The sequence below is a fragment of the Mastigoproctus giganteus genome, chromosome 7 (assembly GCF_048544385.1).
Source record: "Mastigoproctus giganteus isolate SK-2022 chromosome 7, ASM4854438v1, whole genome shotgun sequence".
Taxonomy (NCBI): Eukaryota; Metazoa; Arthropoda; class Arachnida; order Uropygi; family Thelyphonidae; genus Mastigoproctus; species Mastigoproctus giganteus.
Window position 1 is genome coordinate 44,251,349 of NC_143581.1, and position 21,055 is coordinate 44,272,403.

General features: G+C 41.0%; 1 protein-coding gene across 2 annotated transcripts in view; it reads left to right on the forward strand.

Annotated features, from left to right (window-relative positions):
- The window catches only part of LOC150082854 (uncharacterized), a 614,617-nt gene that overhangs the window by 497,069 nt on the left and 96,493 nt on the right, over positions 1–21,055 (forward strand). The gene's annotated exons all lie outside the window — the stretch shown is intronic.

Genomic DNA, 21,055 nt, shown 5'->3' on the forward strand with positions numbered 1-21,055 from the left:
CATGGGCTCCGGCAGCATTGTGCAAGAGCACCACCTTTGGGTTTCGAAGTAATATACAATTTTAATATTCTCATTAATTTATTTTGATGAAAATTTGGTGAACAAAAAAATTATTCCCACATGCATCGCCTTGAAAAATAATCTGCCGGCGCCCATGCATCCATCAAAGAGCAGAGCTCTTAGACTATAACTTAAGTGGACGCGATGTACGGGTTCCAGCCATGTAAAGCAGCTTAAATATCTAAATTGGTAAGTAGAAAGATTACATCAAGTAAAAATACACGGAAAATAACTGTTTTTTAGCAGAGCATTTGATGCCATACCCCACCGAGTAGCTGCACTCGAGTAATTCTCGTAAAAATAAGTTAGTCCAAACATTTCTTTTATCACAATATCTGAGAATGTCTTTGTGATCCTTCCGATGGCTACCACGAAAGCGGAAACAAAGGGAGATAGGCCTGACATGAGATGAAGCTAATTCACTATACAGATTATAACGATCGTTTGCGAGCGACTAATCACTCTTGTAAATAGCCGCCTCAAGCCACATGAGATAAGGAGAATGGAAGTTCGCATTTCCTTTATCTCAGACGTTTAACGGCATGTGCGGAGTGAAGAAGGGATTTTTTTCTTTCTTTTTCCAGTTTCTTCATCGCGAGTAGTTCCGTAATGACCCAGCTCCTCTTCAGTTTTTAAAAGTTAAGAACTTATTTACTTAATTTCACAGCTGCCCATCCTTGTCTGGTCTAATGTTTCCATTATGGTAAATCTATTCTTGGCGCTACGCAATCTTACAAGGAAATTGGGATTTTCTATTACAGTGTTTCTAGAATAGGAACTTCCGAAAATTGTTTACGCTTATATTAATGTGTGAACCCTCTCATAGGGTACTTCTGTCGTGCATTATTTTTATTGGGCTATTACTCAGCAAACCTTACACAATGTAAATAAATTAAATTGTTCTAATATCCATAGAAATGTTTTACTCCATTTTCAACAGCTGCCTTCGACGAAAATATTTATTTTATTATTTTTTCATAAACTAGCTCAGATTTTATGTGATTTTATTTACACTGGCCCAGCCATGCATTGTCGAGTCCTACTATCACAATAAGTTTGTATTATTGAAGACCAGCACTTAGATCGGTTATAAACTTTAGATTAAAATAAATATTAATTTGCATAATTAAATTATTTATGACTATGTGAAATAAATAACTTCGCTCTGGGGAAAATATTTTTAAAAAAATGAAAACATGTACAGTACTCAACAAAAGAGAAAATATAACGAAAATTCATAATTTAATTCCTCCGTACTATTATTATTTATTTATTATTATTTTTTTAAAGCTTTTCGGATTTTGTCTCTACACAGCCCGCAGATAAGGAGGGCACGATGCAAATTAAGATACAAATATCTCTTGGAGATTTACTTGTGTGTTTCCAGTTTGGATTAATATGTGATACATATCGTCAGGACAACATCCATACTTATTTACAGATTATATATATTTATGTATTCAGGAACATATATTAGAACCCATGCATTTACACAACAAATAGTACTTATAGCTCTCATCAGGATAATATTTGTACTGTACTTATTTACAGTTTATATACAATATTTGTACCTTGACACCAGAACATGACTCATGGATAACAGCAAAGCATAATGACGAATACCCCTAAAACTGCTTCAGGTGACCTAAAAACGCCAGTCCCTCGTTATAAAGAGGACCTTGATATCATCTTAGGTGCCTTAAGATTAATACAGCTGTCGACATCACAAACCGAAGGTGGCCAATAACTTGGCTTCCTCTGCCGCAACTTTCCTGAAAATAAGTTGAGACAGCTGTTAACAAATTTTCAATCAGACCATCAATCAATTTGATATAAAATGACAAGAACCAGGAGGCACAAAAATTTCAGCGCATCATCAATGGGTAACCCACCAGCTTTCATCACGACTGGAAAAGTATCCTCAACTAAGTTCCTAAAACCAGAAATAATTCTCCTGCTTGGCAGAAGTTAAGTGCAATAAGCTGTACACTACATCGATGGTAGAAGCCACAATGATTGCCAAAGAACCCAACCACATAGCTGAGAAGGGAGTAGTAAAGGTAGTGAGATTTCATAAAAGACCAATAGAGGGTTCAAAGAAGGGACCAAACAAGGCTTTCTCTGGAAACAAAAAAACTTTTAGGAAGTGGAAAAAGATTGGGCACGTAGAAGACTGCATCACATACAATCGTGAAAAGGCTTCACGCGCTTAAGAAATAGTACCACAATCGTGAAAAGGCTACTGGCAGCCACAACACAGTGTTTTGCACACAGACCACCTCCTACACAGCGTAATATGGACGAGATGAATGGAACTCATCTGTATGACTTGTGGAACAGAAATCCTGGAGTTACGTATGAGCTAAAAGAGGAAAATAACTTAGGTGTTGCAATTCAATCTGTCAGCGAATTTTGCATGCAGTGTAAACAGACCGCTAGGAAGGCACATGGTGTCCTTTTCATGATTTATAGACCTTTGTAGTAGAGAGAAGAAAGTCATTATCGCTTTATATACAAGACGATGGTTAGACAGCATTTCGGATGTTGTATTCAGGTCTGGAGATCGTATCTGATAAAAACAAAACAAACCTCTAGAGAGGGGTTAAAGAAGGGTGGGTGACCAGATTAGTGCAAATCGATGACATATGAAAAATGGCTTAGAAGGTGTGGAATGCAAAGTTTAACAACTAAGGGAAGATCTGATTGAGGGGTTGAGTGAAATGAATGAGGAAAGTTTGTTGTCTCTCGTAGGTGAGACAAGAACCAGGAGGCACAAACTTAAAACCTCAGGGAATAACAGACTGGATCTCATGAAATCACCTATACGTAGTGGATTATCGAAAAATGGAATAACTTCTCTCCCAACGAGGCACTGTCTGGTTATTTTGTGGGAATGAGAAGGGTATGAATATTCTGATTTATTATTATGACTTTTTTCCTTGTGGGATTTTTTTCCCAACCCGTGACGGGTATTGAAACCAAGTGAATGGGATGGTTGGTTGCGTCCAGTTATTATATCTGTTGGTCGAGGAACACTGACTGCCGTACAGGTGTTCAGGATCGCGGCTGTCTGAAGTTCCACGTAAGTGTTCTCTTGAAGGCCTATTGCTGCTAGGTTCTTTGTCACCTGCAGGTTATGCCAAAGAACTGGTGGCCCACATACAAAGCATGTTTTTTGTTCCAGCAGACAGCAAATGTACAGATAGACGGTTTAGTACTGCCTGTTTATGATGCGCCTAAAACCCTCGAGTGACGACAACAACTTAGGCCAGTGCTCCCATTACATATCTGAACAAGTTTATGGGGTTTGAACATTGGACGTTGAGATGTATGATTAGAATTACCGTGAACCCATTCTAATCTCGTCCATAATGCTATTTAACCTCAAATTCCTCCATAGATGCACCTTATAGCCTCAAAAAACCTGAGTGTGCTGACTCACTTTTTAACTAATCGCCTGTACGAAATAAGAACAGATGACACAGCCATATGACCCCATCTTGCACAGAAACAGTACGCTAACAGGTTTCATTTAATATAAATTGCATGTGTTTGTACAAAGCCAACTACTTCGTAGTAGTCGCAACAACCTTCGGTGCTTAGTGAGCATGTTCCCACCCAACGCCCTAGCATCATGTGATAGCCAAGAAATTTATTTTTTTATTTTTTTTTTATATGTAAACCCCAAACACGAGAGGTATTAGAACCTATAGTACTTAGTACCGTGCTTGGGTTGGAGGTTGAGAAGACGAAAGAAGATATTTGTTGATATTGGACTTGAACTTCTGTAGACTAATTTTCAGGAAATATGTATGAAGGAAGGTTGTTCCAGAAAACGGCAGTTGAATGAATAAACAAGGAAGATGAAAAGTTGGTTCTGTCAATTTGAAGTTGGACAGTAAATGGATGTTGGCTGGTGGCGGCACGTGTTCGGACTGTTTTGAAAGAGCGAGCAGGAATTATAGAAGCTAATTCAGAAGAACAGTGCCCATGGAAGTATCTGTAGAAGAGGCATGCAGCAGAAACAGTACGTCTATGAGACAGCGAGTGCAGAGACTCTGTTAGAGATGAGTCATTAATTAACCTAACTGTCCTCTTCTGAATGGAATCAAGAAGCCTGAGAGAAGTTTTGGGGGCACCACCCCAGATGTGGGAACAATATTCCATGGCAGGGCGGATTTCAGTTTTATACAGAGTGAGCAGCTGTTTGGAAGAAAAGTAACGCCGAGAGCGAAAGAGAAAACCAAGTTTTTTAGATGCAGAAGAAGCAATATTTGTAATGTGCTTGTGCTAAGAGAGATTAGAAGTCAGGGTAATCCTCAAAAGAGATATATCATTTTGCCTAGAAATCGGAGTGTCACCAAAGATAAGCATAGCAGCAGAAGAATCCTTTTTGCGAGATATAAGACAAGATTGAGTTTTAGAAGGATTGAAATCAACTAAGTTGTCTTTGACCCACTGAAGAATTACCTGAAGATCGGCATTTAAGGAATTGGTAGCAGATTTTCGAGAAGTTGAAGCTGATTGAGCAGGGCAAGGTTTCTCAAAATGGAAAGTGGAATGCAATATGCTATCATCGGCAAAACTATGGATAAGATTTCCAATCAATGGAAGAAGGTCATTAATATACGAGGAAAAGAACTGAACTTTGGGGGACACCGGCATTAGTGGAGAAGTTGGAGAAGTTAGAAGACAGAGAGCCATCTACCATCACCCTCAGTGAGCGATCAGAGAGGAAACTGGATAACCAATTACTAAAAACAGTTGGCAAACTATAAGATGGAAGTTTGTTTAGAAGATATTTATGCCAAACACGATCGAAAGCCTTTCAGATGTCAAGAGCAACTACTTGTGTTTCGCCGAAACTTTCCATTGAATTAGTCCACAAATGGGTAACATAAGCCAGGATATCACCAGTGGATCGACACTGACGGAATCCATACTGGCGATCGTTGATCAGACCGAAGGTGTCTAGGTAGTTTAAGAGTTGGCGGTTAATTGATTTCTCCATTACTTTAGAAAGAGTAGAAGTAATTGCATGGGACGATAATTGTATGGGAGGGATTTGTCACCCTTTTTAGGAACTGGCTGGATATGAGCAAAATTCCAAGCAGAAGGAAAAACTCCTTTGGAATAAGAAAGTGAAAAAAGGCGGCTAAGAATAGGAGTAAGTTCAGGAGCACAGGTTTTGAGAACAAGTGGAGAAATACCATCGGGCCTGGAGCTTTCTTAGCATCAAGATTTCTCAAAATCTTTCTGACATCCTTTTGACGGAAGACCACAGGAAGCATTGAATGGAGCGTGTTGGGAATGCTGGGAGGTGTTTTACCAAGATCATTAATACATGAGTTGGAAGAAAAATGGGATGCTAGCAGGTCAGCTTTATCCTTGGCTGAAGTGACAACAGAACCATCTGGTTTGGACAGAGGTGGGAGCAGAGATGGGCAAAAGTTGCGGCCAATAGCTTTGGCAAGAGACCAGAAAGCTCGGCTACCATTAGGGCAAGAAGCAAGTTATCTACTCTTAGCCTGTTCAAACTCTAGTTTGGACTGATTAATAACTGCTTTACAATTGTTGCGAGCTTTGGTGTAGGCAGAAAATGAAACTGAAGAATTAGAAACAAGCCAATTACGATATGCAACATTCTTTTCTTGAACAGACTTAGCACATTTATTGGAAAACCAAGGTTTAGATAAAGGACGAGATTTTAAAGTGGAGTGTGGGATAAAGGTTCCATTCCTGCAAGAATAATTTCACTGACACGATCTGAGCAAATTTTGACATCAGAAGTTTTGAAACAGTAATCCGACCAAGGAAAAGAAGAAAAGAAGTCTCGCAGGTTATCCCATTTTGCATTTTTGTAATGCCAAACAACAAGAAGTTGGGAATAGCCATGAAATAAAGGTTCCATTGGAGAAGAGACAATGACCAAGTTGTGATCTGAAGTGCCTAAAGGACGTCTCACTTCAACCGTGTACTTAGAAGGGTTGTTTGTGAGAAAAAGATCAAGCGTGTTGGCTGTATGATTAGGATTGTCGAGCATTCTTGTAGGTAAATGAACAATCTGTGCAAGGTCATTAGTAATTGCAAAAGCCTCAGCATCTTGACCAACTGAGTCGGTGTGACTAGAAAACAGAAGGCAGCTGGAGTTGTGAACATTAAAATTACCAAGGAAAATTACCTCACTGTTAGGAAAGTTGGACTGGAGAAAGTCAAGTTGCAAAGAGAAGTCAAAGAGCTCCAAGTGATTAGTGGAGTTGGGAGAACGGTAGAGACAACAGATGAATTTGACAGAATGAGGTAGAGAGATTTTAAGCCAGAGAAGATCGAAGAGAGGAGATTCCAAATTACCAAGTTTCTGACAGGGAATATCAGAACGGACATATGCACAAGTACCACCTTTGAGGCGAAAGGAATCATATAGCGAATAATTCGGGAATCTGAGATGAGCAGTAGTTGAATCAACCGATAACTGAGATTCTGTCAGAAAAAGTACATGGGGTTCGGCAGACTACAAGTGGAATTGGTAATCGTTGAGATTTGGAGCAGTGCTGACGTCCTACAACGTGCTCCTCCAATATCTGTAATATTTCTGTGCCACAGTAACTTTTTACCCTATGGCTTAAGTTTAATACCTTCCGACGCAGATTTAAGTCACCAATCCAGATCTTTAAGTGATTCCGGACAGAAGATACAAGGTAAAAAGATATTTATGATTTTAATATTAGCTATATCAAAAGCCAACAGCGCTCTACGTGCCTTTTGTGTCCCGTCCCTTAATCATTAGCTTCTCTCAAGGTCGTCCGTGCGAGCTTCCCCTCACTGCGTGGGCTGATTGTTTTGAAGCTGAAAGACCCCCCTCTCTTCGTCCTTGGGAGTACCGACCTAACAGAGTGAATTCCTTACTAGAATTATCAACCATTCACTAACTAACAGCCCTATTCGGCAACATGAAAAAAGTGGCAAAGCGCCTATCGGGCATAAACACCACAGTGATCCCACAATGCAACCACCGCGACATACCCGAAAGTAAGGGTAACGCCGCCCAAGAAAACAAATCTTCCGATAGCCACGATTTTTCAAGGGCATCTCCCCGCAAGAGCGAAGTCTCGGAATGCACAATGAATCGTATGAAACACACGAGAATGAGTCGCAAACTCAAATCTGTCCGCAGCAAAACCAAATCAAAACGCAAGATTGCAATAACCCCCCAACTCCTGAAAGAAAACAACTTGGATTGTAGTAGTCAAACCAAAAATATTAAAGCAGCACAGACAGCGAACAGCAGAACGTCAGCCACACCCAAACTACCCAGCTTAATGACGATACGGAAAGAAATAACACTGCTAAAAACTCATGTAGCAAAGAAAGAAAAAGAATTCGCGGGACAGATTTTGAAGGTGCAGGAGGATGATTGGAAAAGAAAAACAATAGCAATTGAGGAAGCATCTACAAAATTGTGTGAAGTCCTCGGGACAATAATAATAAGATTCTTTATTAACATAAATTTTATACACTAGTGATTCCTTACACAGAAAGCCAGAGGAATCTTACAATTAGTTGTTTATACAAGTGATTTTGATTTATAAAAAAATCATAATAATAATAAAAAAAAAATAATAATAACTAAATCATAATTAATAGATCAAAGCAAAGATAATAGTCAAAATGTAAAAATGAATGAAGTAGTAATTACAGCGAAAAAGGACTACAAGTTGAGCAGAACATCAAATAACATAAGTTAACTAAGATCGGCACTTACACAAATGTCCTTTACAAACAGCAAGATAGGACAAGATGCCATCTCGGTATGCCTTGTCTATCGTCCACAGGTCGATGTCGATGTTGAGCGAGTTGAGAGTGTCCAGAGTCACATTAGGGAAGTGTCTCTTGAAATTCTGTAACCGCTGGAGCCTTGAGCATAAGGAGGGAGTACTACGGAGATGTCTGCCTGGCAAACGCCAACCAACCGTGTTCCAGATGTTGATGTGATCCTGCTTAGCTGAGCAAAGATGAAGGAATGACTTTATTTTTAGTACATGGGCTCTGTGGACTATGGGCGTATATTGCATGTTGCAGCAGAGAGTAGATTTAGATGTTGTGTCGTTCTGGTGCGACCACAAGTTGGCCCACTTCAGCACCCAGAATTCGAGGCCCCATAGTTTCCTGAGGCTGGTGGGTGGTGCCGCCGACCAAACTTCCACGGCATAGGAGAGCACACTACAGAAGTAAGTTGCGAGGTATTTCTTGATTATTTTCTTATTGTGCGTTTTGCACAGATCAATTTTCATTCCCCAGAATGCTCTTAGGGCTTTGGAATACTGTGCTTGGATTTGTTTTTTATAGGTGAGGTTGGCATCCAGGATTACTCCTAGGAATTTGACACTGTCTGTGGGAGTCAGGACATTTCCTGCCAATACCGGAAGTAGAGAAGATGCAGTATCAGTAGAAGTCATCCGACGTGGCGTAAAGATGAGATAGTTTGACTTCTCTGGATTGAATGACAGGCCAAAAAATTTAGCATACTTACAGAATGTATTTAGGTAGCTGTTTAATGATTCAGAGGCGGTTTGTCTTTCTTGTGAAGGACCAACATTGCGTCTGCATGGCAAGTAGCAAACAATATCATCAGCATACGATAGGAACGCTGGAATTTGATCCATTAGTGGAACGAATATTGCTGCAAATAACAAGGCTGAGAGACAACCACCTTGTGGGATCCCTACTTCGACGCTTTTAGTGACTTTAACGCCATCGCCTTTGAAGTGAAGCATTCTCCTAGATAGCAAATTATTGAGGATCTCGAGCATATTTCGGGATATCCCGTAGAATCTCTCGAGTAAGGCAAGAAGGGGTGTTATTTGGACTGAGTCGAAAGCAGATTTCATGTCGAGAAAAATGGTGTGAAGATCTTCGTTGTCATTCCAGGCCTGAAGTATTTTCTGTGATAATGACTGTAGGCAGGTTACCGTAGATCTATTAGGCATGGCATAATGGGTGTGTTCTGGCCTATGCGCAAAGATTGCGAGTGCTACATCATTATAGATGCACTTCTCGAGGCATTTCAGGAAGGGAGAGGCAATTGATATTGGTCTGAAGTCAGCCGGTCTTTTCGCATGAGGCTTTTTCGGAACTGCCACGACTCTGTATGATAACCAGCTTGAAGGCACCTGTGCAAATTTGAGTACTTTGTTGTAGAGTTGAGTGAGCTCTTTGCTGATGAAATGAGAAGCAATTTTTAGACTAAACAGAGGTATTGCGTCAATTCCTATGGTGGACTTGTCAGGTAGTGAATTTATTATTTTTATTAGTTGTTCTTCGGAAATTTCTGTATTACTAGTAGGTGAAGAAATGTTAAACGCTTCGTTCCAAGGATATGCTTCGGACACACGGTGATCTTGCTTAAAACGCAGCACATGCTCACACCATTCCAGGACATCTAAAGATGGAGGGGCGCAAGTATGGCTAGTGGACCACACACGTTTTCCCCTGGATAGCCGGCCGTTCATGAAATTGTCAATAGAAAATTGTTTCCTCTTCTGGAAATCCATCCTTGCCTTGGAAAATCTGGCGTATGACTCTTGTGAAGGCGACTTCTTGTAAGAGGCATGGGCTGCCTGTTTTTCCCTAAAGGCCTTGGTCAGGAGGTCATTCCACCATGGCTTTGAGTGGGGACTAAGGATGCAAGTTTTGGACATTGCAGACCTTGCAATGAATTCCATCCATCTCGAAAGCCAGTAGGCAGCCTCATCTATGTTAAGCTCAGCCAGTATATTCCATGGGTAATGTTGGAAAAGGGTAGTAACTTTTTCAATGTTGATGTATTTTGGATTATATACTCTCCTAACAGTGTTCGTAGTTTGTACTTGTGTACGTTCATCCTTAGGTGCCTGCAGAGATATCATCGCAGCAATCGGAACATGATCGGATGGGAGGAAATTCTCAGTTATGGTCAGGGTTTCCTCTACTAAACAGTTTGAGAAGATGCGCTGCAGGGTGGCATCGCCGTGTGAGGGAGGAACATGAATAAGACCAATGCCCATTTCCGACATGTTCAATGACAGAGTATCTAGGATCTTCTTTGTGGCTGGCAGTGGAAGGTTAAAGTCTCCGAGGATGATGAGCTTTTGCCGATTATTGATTGTGGATGACAGCCATGCTGTCAGATTAAGTACAGAATCCTCAGAAACTGGTGGAGGTAAATAAACGGCACACACAGAGATCGACAAGCCAGCAATTCGGTAGATTCCAAGAACAGCTTCTATGTCACCGCCTGGATAAGTGGATGCCTTAATCAGGGGTAGTGAACTCCTTTGACAGATTGCTACACCGCCACCTCGTCTCCCAATTCTATTAGCAGCCAGCGTGTGATAGCCAAGATTTGAGGTGAAGGCAGCAATTTCCATTTCATCTCTGAGCCAGGTTTCAATCAGAATGACGAAGTTGTACTCTGAGCAGGAAAGCAAATCAAGTAGACCATCTAGCTTGTTTTTGACACTCCTGATGTTTTGTAGGAAACATCGAATTTTTACTTCGGCAGAAGGTTGTACTATGGTGAGATTACTCTTGGAACAGTATTTGCTTTTCACATAATGATCTGAAATCTCGTCCCTGGATCGATGTCGCGTTCGATGTGCTCTCATTCTGGATATTCTAACTGGAATGCGATCGGTCCGATGTTCGCTCGTCATCTCCACGTTAGACATCCATAAGTTGCACTCGCTCTCGGATATAATTTGGGAGACTCCGCTAGAGAGGACAGGTAGCTATGCTGGTGTAGTTATACATTGTTGTGGAATGGGGTTCGGGCTTGATAAGTTCTTGTTCTTTGGTGTCCCATAGTATGGCATTACCAACAGACCTCTAGGCCAGTATTCTGCATTGAGGTATTGTTGGTAATTAGGCCCAACAATCTGAATCCTAAAGGAAGCATAAGACGGATGCTTGGTATTTATTTTGAAAGGCTTACCGGGTATGCCTAGTTCCATCAATAGTGCCTGAATTTCTTCAACTCTTGTCAACGGATCCAGCCTGCTAATGAAGATATTTGCATGAGTATTGCTGGTGGCTTGGCGATCTCGTATTCTGAGGCTAGTGTTAACTACTCTCGTGCCAATCAAGGTGGTTTTGCTGTTTCTGGAATACCGTTGGCGTGGGGATGCTTGCTTCGGTTGAGGTCCGGGCATCTGGCCTTGCTGTGCTCCATTCATGCCTGCAATGTCAGAGTTCCGTTTCGTTGATATTAGCATGGCGCTATAGGCGCTGTCTTTAGAGAGTGTAAACGTATCCGTTTCGGGTAGTAGCGATGACTCAGGTGTGGGAGATGGGCGTTCCAGTGGGCCAGGGAGTCTAGTGTTCACGGGCAAGAGACCTTGTAGTACGCTCAAGGACTTTCGTTGACAATCTTCAAGCTGGCTCAGACGTTCCCTTAGCGAGCTATTTTCTGAATACAGTTTTCTTAGAATGCCTTCAATAGTTTCAAGTTTCTCAGTGTTACACCCGCAAAAAGCGCAGCTGACTTGAGCCTGTGATTCCGTTTGAGAATACAGTAATACCCCGAAGTTACGCGATAGGTGGGTCCGACGAAAATCGCGTAAGTCGAATTCGCGTAAGTCGGGGTACAACTTTGCATATAAATACATATAAATTTTGCTTAATTGGGACCAAGGACTAACAAAAACACTAGTTTAGAAGAAAAATATTAATAAAATTGCAGTTCTTTGTACATATTAATACAAAATATGTATTAAAAAAAACAAATGACTTACGTTAAAAAGTTATTTCGATGTCGATGGCTTCATAAAATCTAACAAATTCGTCTGACGACACAGCGCGTTCTTTTTTTCACGCAGAATTTCTTCGTAGCAAGCTAATAATTTTTTTATTCCTTGCTTTGTATTTTTTTATTCCTTGCGTTGGAGTCTGTTTTCTAAAATTTTTAAGCCCTTTACAATTGAGCCCTTTTCAATTTTCAACCTGTCAAGTTTGCAATTGTCATGTGCTTTTCGTCGTTGCTTCATTTAGGCCTGTAGCACGTGCAATATCACATGGTCTTTCATTTCGCTCAAAGCGTTTCACAATTTCATATTTTTTTCTCTATCGACAGAGGCGGACTGGCAATAAGCCTTACCGGGGAAACCCTGGTGGGCCAGTGTGATTTTGGCCATAAACCATAGTATGAGGCCACTATAAATTTTCCCGGGTAAGAATTTTTGACCCAGTCCGCCTCTGTTTATTGATAATTGCTTTTCTTTTTCTCTCTGAATCTGCAGTGTCTTCACCAGGACGCTTCCTTTTCATTTTTAGGGAATAAAGCACAATTACAAAACGAGGAGGCACGCTTGATACGCATAAACAAAGCTGCGCGCATGTAGCAACTGAATAAACAACACCATAAAGGCAGAGATACACTATTCACACCTCACATTTCTAGGGGTTACTACCATAAAACAATAAAAATCCAGTTGCGTTTCTGCTAGTGGAATCTGTTATAAACTGGTAGTAAACTCGATCTAATTGCATTTGGATTATACCGATAGCTGGAATTGTGTTGGTTTTTATGTTATTATGGTGAAAGTGTGTTTCCCCTTCACTGATATAAAAAACATAAAAGCAGCAAAGTTGAATTTTGTTCATCTTTCGCTCTCATTCTCCGCCGTCGCACCGTATATCGATAACATATGAAAAACGACCTTGAAGATAGTGGGCGGCAGCGTTGCCAAACGAAAAAATCAGGAACCGCGTAACTCCGAGTTCGCGTAAGTCGGGGTAGCGTAAGTCGGGGTATTACTGTACTTATCAGTAACCCCAGGCAAAAACTTGCTATTCGTAGCCGATTCACTGAGAGTGGAATTGATATGTGTGGTGACGTCATTAACAACATTCGGCATTCTAGAGGGAGAAACTGTGGGGGAGGGAGGCAGATGCACTAAGGGAGCAGCCAATATGTCAGCTGTATCTGACGAATCCCTATTTTGCTTGCGGCAGGGTACACATCTCCATTTTGATTTCCTAAGTTGTGCTGTCCGTTTTAGATCTTTAATGCCACTACAAAAATTGCAAAAAAGAAGCTGGCATGATAATGAAGAACATTTTATTAGGCAGTCGGAAAGTTTTCCGCAGCTCGAGCAGGGTTGCATATTTTTCGACGGCATTGTACCCAAAAATCGCTAAACACTACAGGGAAATATATATGGCAAGGTTGCTGACAAAGTAAAAACAGAGTACTTACTGACCCAGGAATGTTCCTTCAGGCTAGGATTAAGTAGGGTGGTGAAGAGCTGACCGCTTACTTTTCACAGTATGTGGGCTCGAACGGGTAAATGAAAACACACTGTACTCACAATGGCGAACAATAAGGTCCGATTCAACTTTAGCAATTCTGCCAGAAAATCCAAAATTACTGGACGAAATAGTAGCTAAAGCACTTTGATTTTCACTCTTCACGAGCTATGAATATAGATCTAAGACATTAGATGAAAATTAAGATGGTTACACTAGTTTAAGAAACTAAAACAATTGAAGTAAGCGGAGCATGTAAATAACCCGACCCGAACAATCACGCGCACGCGCAGATGTATAATCGCTCGCGCCCTTCAGGAAATCGCTCGCACCCTTCAGGAAATAAGTGCTGAACGGTGTCTCTGCACTAATGACCGCTGCATAGTCACAAAACGGGATGCAGCCACGCAAACAACACCCCTTGAGTCTGCCGAACTGCTTACACAAAAAGAAAAGATGCACAATAACAATCCCTTTAGGGTGGCTAAAGAAAATGAAAGCGCCCTTGAAACTCTTCTAATCAAATCAGATTACTGCAAGTTCCTTAAATCACTTGAGAATCGGGATCAGAAGAAGAAAAGCGACAAACGTCCACAGGAAGTAAACAAAGCCACCTGTGTAGTGAACCACACTAATAAGTTGACTCTGTTTCACGAAAGAAATGATCATATTGTACCACACGACAGACATGACCAAGCTATTGAACCGAGAATCGCTGACCAGAGATGTGTTTCGAGAAGCAAGAGCCCCGCCCCATTTTCTCCCCCACTAGAAGGCAACCAAAGAATTCCAACAACATTAGTCAACAACCGATTATCAAAGACTCACCCTAGTAAACAGACGCTCGCAGAGAAATATGACATCTCTGTCGCTTTGCCCAGAACCAAGATATTTGTCTCCCGGTTTGGACCCTCAACAAGCCCCGATTCCATAAAGAGAATGTTTCTTGTGGAACACAATGTCCGCATCGAAGTAAAACAGCTTAAAACTAGGCAAACTGGCTACGCCTCATTTCTAGTAAGATGTTCACCCTCTGCCTACGAAGAAGTTCTGGATCCCGACTTCTGGCCTCCAGGCATACTTATCAGACCTTTCTCTGACGAAAAAAGGCCATCCCCTCAGCAATCCCTGCTTACTCGTCCTCTACAATAGCAATCATCTAGTCCAAAAAACCTCCATCCATGCCACACAATCAGGGTCTTCTCGCAAAATGTGCGCAGCATTGTTAACAAATTGGCCCCCCTGCAATCTCTCCTCCTGCTCGATGAATATGATTTCATCTGTATCCAGGAAACTTGGCTTAACCATGGAAGACAACTCACCCACTTGGCCACTCCTCACCATTACAAAAATGTTTGCAACGACAGGGACCACAAACGTGGAGGTGGCGTCTCCATCATTTACAAAGACATCCATCACCTTGTGTGTGCACAACTCAGCGACTCCCCTGCATTTGAAGCCATTTCTGCAATTTTTACAGTTAAAGAAGTGAGAACTCAAGTTGTAGCGGTATATTTACCTCCTGACCATAATCCCGACACAAGGGATGAGCTAACTACCTGGATTATAACCCACCTCAAGCCTCACATGCTCACCTTTGTTTTAGGAGATTTCAACATGCCCTCCCCAAGACACGAAGCTGCTTTGAAGGACGTCGTACGCTCCTTCTCATCTCTAGGCCTTAGACTAACCCATACGCAACCTACAAGACGACATCAAAACCTAGACCTCTTCTTTCATAACCTTGACCATCTTACTCTCACAACGCCGATTTTTAAGTTTGCATCAGATCACCTCCCAATTTCCTTTGATAGTGAATGTCTATGTTCTCCCCGACAACTTGAACAACATGACCATAAAGAATCCCAACTCAAGATCTTCTCATTAAAATATATGCAACCTCAAATCATCCTACAAAGACTAAAAGCTACAGACTGGAAAAAAAATTGCTGCTAGCCATCCTGATCAAACGCTTACCAATTTAGCAAACTTGTTAAAAGACATCGCCTGTGAAGGGGCCTCCAAATCTGTACGCCTGTCTCCCAGGACCAGGAACTGGTTTACCTGCGACGCAAAACTCGCCTTCATCATGAAACAGAAACTATACAGGAAATGGCAAAAAACACGGGATCTAGCCGACTACTAACTCTATAAAAAACATCGGGCACGCTTCCTACGCATTCGGAGGAAGGCGCAGAATGACTGGATTGCACACAGAATGAAACTTGGGAAAAGAATCTTCACCAACAAGAATCAACAGTCCCCCATGTCCACTGACACCTTCCTTGCATGGGCTAACTCGCTCGCAACTAAGCCCCTATCTGCCCCAAACCCCTTTATTCGGGTTAATCCACCAGCTAACCAGACATCACTGGATAAAATAGCCATCACAAAGGAACGCCTTACTGAGGTCATCAACAGTCTTCCCAACAAGTCTACCACTGGCCCGGATGGATTCCCTATTTTCATGGTTAAACTGTGCAGTGTATATATCATTGATCTCTTGCTTGATGCATTCAATTCCGTCCTCGTAACAGGAGTTTACCCTGCTATCTGGAACACATATTATGTTTCCCCAGTTCCAAAAAAGTCTAACCCAAAATTGCCTAATGACTACAGACCAATTTCTGTAGGATGCACTTTTCTCAAAATCTTGGAAAAAGCCATACTTCCTGCTCTCATCCATCACATGTTCGGCCACAAACCTCCATACCTCCATAGTGTACTACCTGGACGTTCCACGATCACCAACCTCTTGGACACACTGTTCAGAATTGAAAGTACCTTAAGCAACAAAGAGCAACTGGATATTGTGTTTCTCGACATTAAGGCGGCTTTTGACAATCTGTCCACCCATGCATTATGTACCATACTGTGCAACTATTTCAAAATCTCTGGCAACATCTTAGTTCTCCTTAGGAAACTCCTTCAGTCCAGGATCCTATGGATCAGAAATCAAAACCATAATCACCACATTCTCTGCTCCAGAGGGCTTCCCCAAGGGGGCGTTCTCTCTGCCGCCCTCTTCGCCGCATCTTTAGAACCCTTCCTATCAAACCGTACTAATTTTACCACCTACGCAGATGATATTAAGTTTTTCGTCATCACAAAATGCCCCCAGACTCTCCAGTCTATCACTGTGAGCTCCAACCGACAGCTACATGAACTGGAAAACTACCTTCATGCGATTGGGCTCTCCATTAATAAAGAGAAAACTGCACAACTCTCTATCACCAAGAAGAAAAATACCAACGATGTGGACATCATTATTGCGAATTCTCCAGTTAAAAAAGTCACCCAACATAAAGATTTGGGTATCATCTGGGACAAAGACCTCACCTTCTTGCCTCACTTTAATGCCACTCGAACGAAAACATATTCGGCTTTATGGGCAGTAAAACAAGAGATCTCCAACTTCCATAACCCGGACCTTATCATCAAATACATTCTTCGTTGTATTTTCCCAATTCCATTATATGCCTCGACTATATGGTCCTCAGCACCCTCATCATACCAAGCCAGGTTCCTCTCCCTGGAATTCTGGATCTTGAAATGGCTAAATAGGGTTGCCGGGCTAACACCTACAATCTCAAAATCTGTTCTGGTCACCAATCTTAATACGCTTCCTTGGAGGTATCACATCATCTCTAGGAACCTTCTTACCCTCTCTCAGCTTCTATCCGGAAAACTGAGGTCACCCGATATTTGGGATATCATCGCTAGACCGTCCGACAGGAGAAGATGCCAGTCCAACACCTCCCCATACAGATCGAAGCTGCGTAGCATGTCCTCCTTGGACAACATGTTTCCACACAACTCCTTCCAAATATTTAACAGATTAGCCATAGACGCTGAGAAACTTTGCAAGGACAGAACCTACAGATCTTCCATTCTTGCAGACATGTATGCCTTAGTCATGCTCTAGGTGGACTCTCTGTGATACCGCAATATCCACGCTTCGATGTATCCGGATGTACTTTTATTTGTTGTAACTTTATGTTTTTGTACTTGTTGTAACTTTATGTTTTTGTATTTGTTGTAACTTTATGTTTTTGTATTTGTTATAACTTTATGTTTTTGTATCTTCACCAGTGGCTGTTTAAAGCCGTATATTGTATCTGGCTCTGTATGCAATGCATATGTCTGTATTTTATGTTTTTTCTCTGTATATAACTCATGTCCTCTAGCTGCATAGCTGTAAAAGGACATTTCTTCGGAAATAAATTGATATTAATAATAATAATAATAATAGAATTGAGACCACATATATTTGTGAAATGAATTAGGAAGTGTTTGGGAGGTTTAGGTCTTTTAGCAGATAAGCTTGCTCTATTACTTTGACAATTCATGGTGTATTCAATAGAGAAAAAGTGGGTGGGGCATGCTATATGATGTAATAAAATTTTTGGATATGGCGTACACATGGTAAGAATATACCCATATCCTTTACATAACGTGGCCTCGACAATGCCCCCCGCATACACACTACTCGGACTCCCTCCAGTCACTATCTGTCAGAGTAGAGGTAGCAAGATTATACACTAGCTGATCAGGAAGCCTCCTAAAGAGTTACCAATAGGTTCGGTTCGGTGTATTAACTAGCGGCCGGCCTGCGAACACTGTTTTAGAGCTGTACCCTCGAAATGTAATTAATAATGGATCTCACCACGATGTTCATCTTAACCTCAAAAGTCATCAATCATACTGCATGATGGAAGAGATGGAGAAGGGTTGACCGGAACTGAGCTCTAGAGACTAAACATGGGTTCCACCACTTCAAGCCTCCAATAAGCAAAGTGGCGGTATTGCACCGGTTGATGAGTCATCTACCACCTAATACTGCCTGGTAACATAGAGGGGCGGCATTCCTCCATGTGGTATGGGCGCCACACCTCGACCCCTGCTTACGTTGGTTCACACCTGGGTGGTCACCCACCATGTATGGAGGTTATACCCAGGATTACTAACAGTCCCACCATCGTGAAGGTGCAAGTAGAGGATTTGGCTGTCACAGACCGTCCGGACTTCGCCGAAATTAGGTCCACTTGCCTTGGGTGTCACCCGAATATCAGTTCCATCAGCGTTTTAAACTCCCAGGTAGCAAGTACAGCTTGTCTGGCATATATGAGAGAATGTCTGTGACAACCTCAAGGGCCAAGTGGGAACAAATGGACCCATATCTGTGCTGTGAACACAAGTGCTGCAGAAATGAGACACTGATGGAGATGTATATAACAATGCAACCATAAGAGACAAGTGTGTCTCAACATGATGCATCCATTCAGCCCAGGAAGAAAGGTTAGCGATTCTGAATATGTGCTTTTTTTATTAGTTGTTGGCGTATGGGCTTCTGTGGCCCTAATGCACCTCCCAAAGTTTTTGCATTTTACTCTGATCCAAGCCCGACGCGGGATTCGAACGCGCGACCTTTGGGTTACCAGGCAGGAACTTTACCCACCTGGCTAACCCGGTCGACTGAATATGTGCTAAAAGCCGTCACTATGACATAAGAAGCTTTCAGTGAATGGCACCGGAATTGAATTTAGATGTGACGAATTGCCAGTAACACCCCAAAAAGGGATGGAATGTGTGAAAAGTTCAATCCGTTTTTCCTAGTGGTTTTGCGACTTTATTACCTATTGCAGAATGGGTCGTCAAATATGTCTCATACTGAAGGAAAAGTAAGTATAAAACTATTTGAAAAACTGATGGTATGTAAAAGACATAAAAAATTATAAATAATAGTAACAAATAATAGTAACATTTTTAACGAAATCTAATGTGTGAATATAGCGCATAAAATAACGACTACAAATTTCTTTGTACAAACACATGCAATTTATATAAATTTCTTTGTACAAACACATGCAATTTATATTAAATGAAACCTGAAATTTTCAATTTATACCAGAATATTGCCGTTATTGTGCCCACCCTCTTACTCGACAGTCTCTTTAAGCATGAATACAGAAACAAAATGAACTGTTAATAATAATAATGTACATATTCAGCTTACAGCTCGAGGTATAAGGCATTTCTTCTAATGACGCAATGAGTGCGTCATCATTGACATTGGATCCCGGACAGTTTGTCTGGAGGATACTGAATTTTTATGAAACAAGTTAGTTAACGTACGCAGTACGTTACATTATAAAAAAAGAAACGCATCTACGCATTTTTGATGTTGCCCATTCATTCCTTAATTCAGCGCACTGCAACAAATATATCCAGTATTCAGTTACAATATATGGCATATGTATAGCCTGTGATATGTATAAATAAAGGAAATATTAATTGCCGGATTTCTATTGGTTTAATTTCTAAATTCGGGATTGCTTGACAAATATTTCTAAAAGAGCCAAAATATAAAATTTTATGAAAATCTATCCACTAGGGGTAGAGTTGTTACATTCGGGTGGGTGGAGGCATACGGTAAAGACAATATTCGCTTTACGCAAATATGCTAACGCGCCTAAAAACTGGATAGGGAAGTTCATCAGGCAGTTAGCTCTTCTCCTGCCGAACTTCGTTGCTTGTCCACGACTTTTTTTGCGACATGGTTGAGTTAGTCTGGCTGAGGGGTAAATCGACCATAGAATATGCCCAATTTACAGACAGTATACTGACGCCTCATAGCTTTAGTTGCTTTGGCGCTCAATACAAACACTTAACACAAACACATCCAAGTTTCGCAGTCGCTATCAACGAAGTGCTTGTCCCATTTCTAGGACAATGGAATTGATTTCTATTCTATATTTCAATCCAATATTTCGTTTAACGTAATCCGATCAACTGTATTTGTCGTTATTGTTAGTGACTGTTACAAACTAAACTGTATCACAGTTTAGTTTGTAACAGTCACTAACATTAACCATGAATACATATTATGTGGTATCTAAAAAATTGACATTTATATCTTTGCCTATCAACGGGCATAGCTTTCGAGTGTTTCATTGAGGTTATTAAGATGCTCTGTATCAGCACTGCTTTTTCTGCATGATAACGCCATATCAGACTGGCTCTTGATCTCTACAGAAGTGATTCTTCGTGACAGTATAATGGTTTCAACACTTGTCACTTATGTGGTGAGTTCTGGGTTTTAGTCCTAACAACGACTGGAGGAATTTCTAAAGTACTCTTCAACAGAGGCTGTATTTAGCCAATCTCAAGCCGAGGAGTAGGGGTCCCCTCTTAAGTTATTTCCAGTTTTTAAGCTCGAACAACATACAAAATTGGCCCGCAGACACACTTACACAGGCATAATACACGATAGCGCAATGTGGTCCAAGTCGATGATGCATCTAAACACAAACAGTGAGAGATGTACCATGCTCAGCTGTATGTTTGGACTGAGCCCACACTTCTAATGAAAGCAGTGAGTTCAGTTATAAGTTTTAATCTCGAATATATTTTACTTTTTGCAAAGCTATTATTTAAGTTTATAATTATCCCTAAATATTACAATAATGATATCATATCAGGCATTCTATTTATTTATATATAAAAAATCCTTCAAATACTAATCGTCCATATGAAACCCTAGCACTTCTTCTAGACAGAGTGTTAATTATATTTTAATAGTCCTATAATAAAATATTAACCATGAATACATATTATGTGGTACCTGAAAAACTGACATTTATATCTTTGCCTACGAATGGGCATAGCTTTCGAGTGTTTCATTGAACAGCAAAAATTTCTTCTTTGACACACA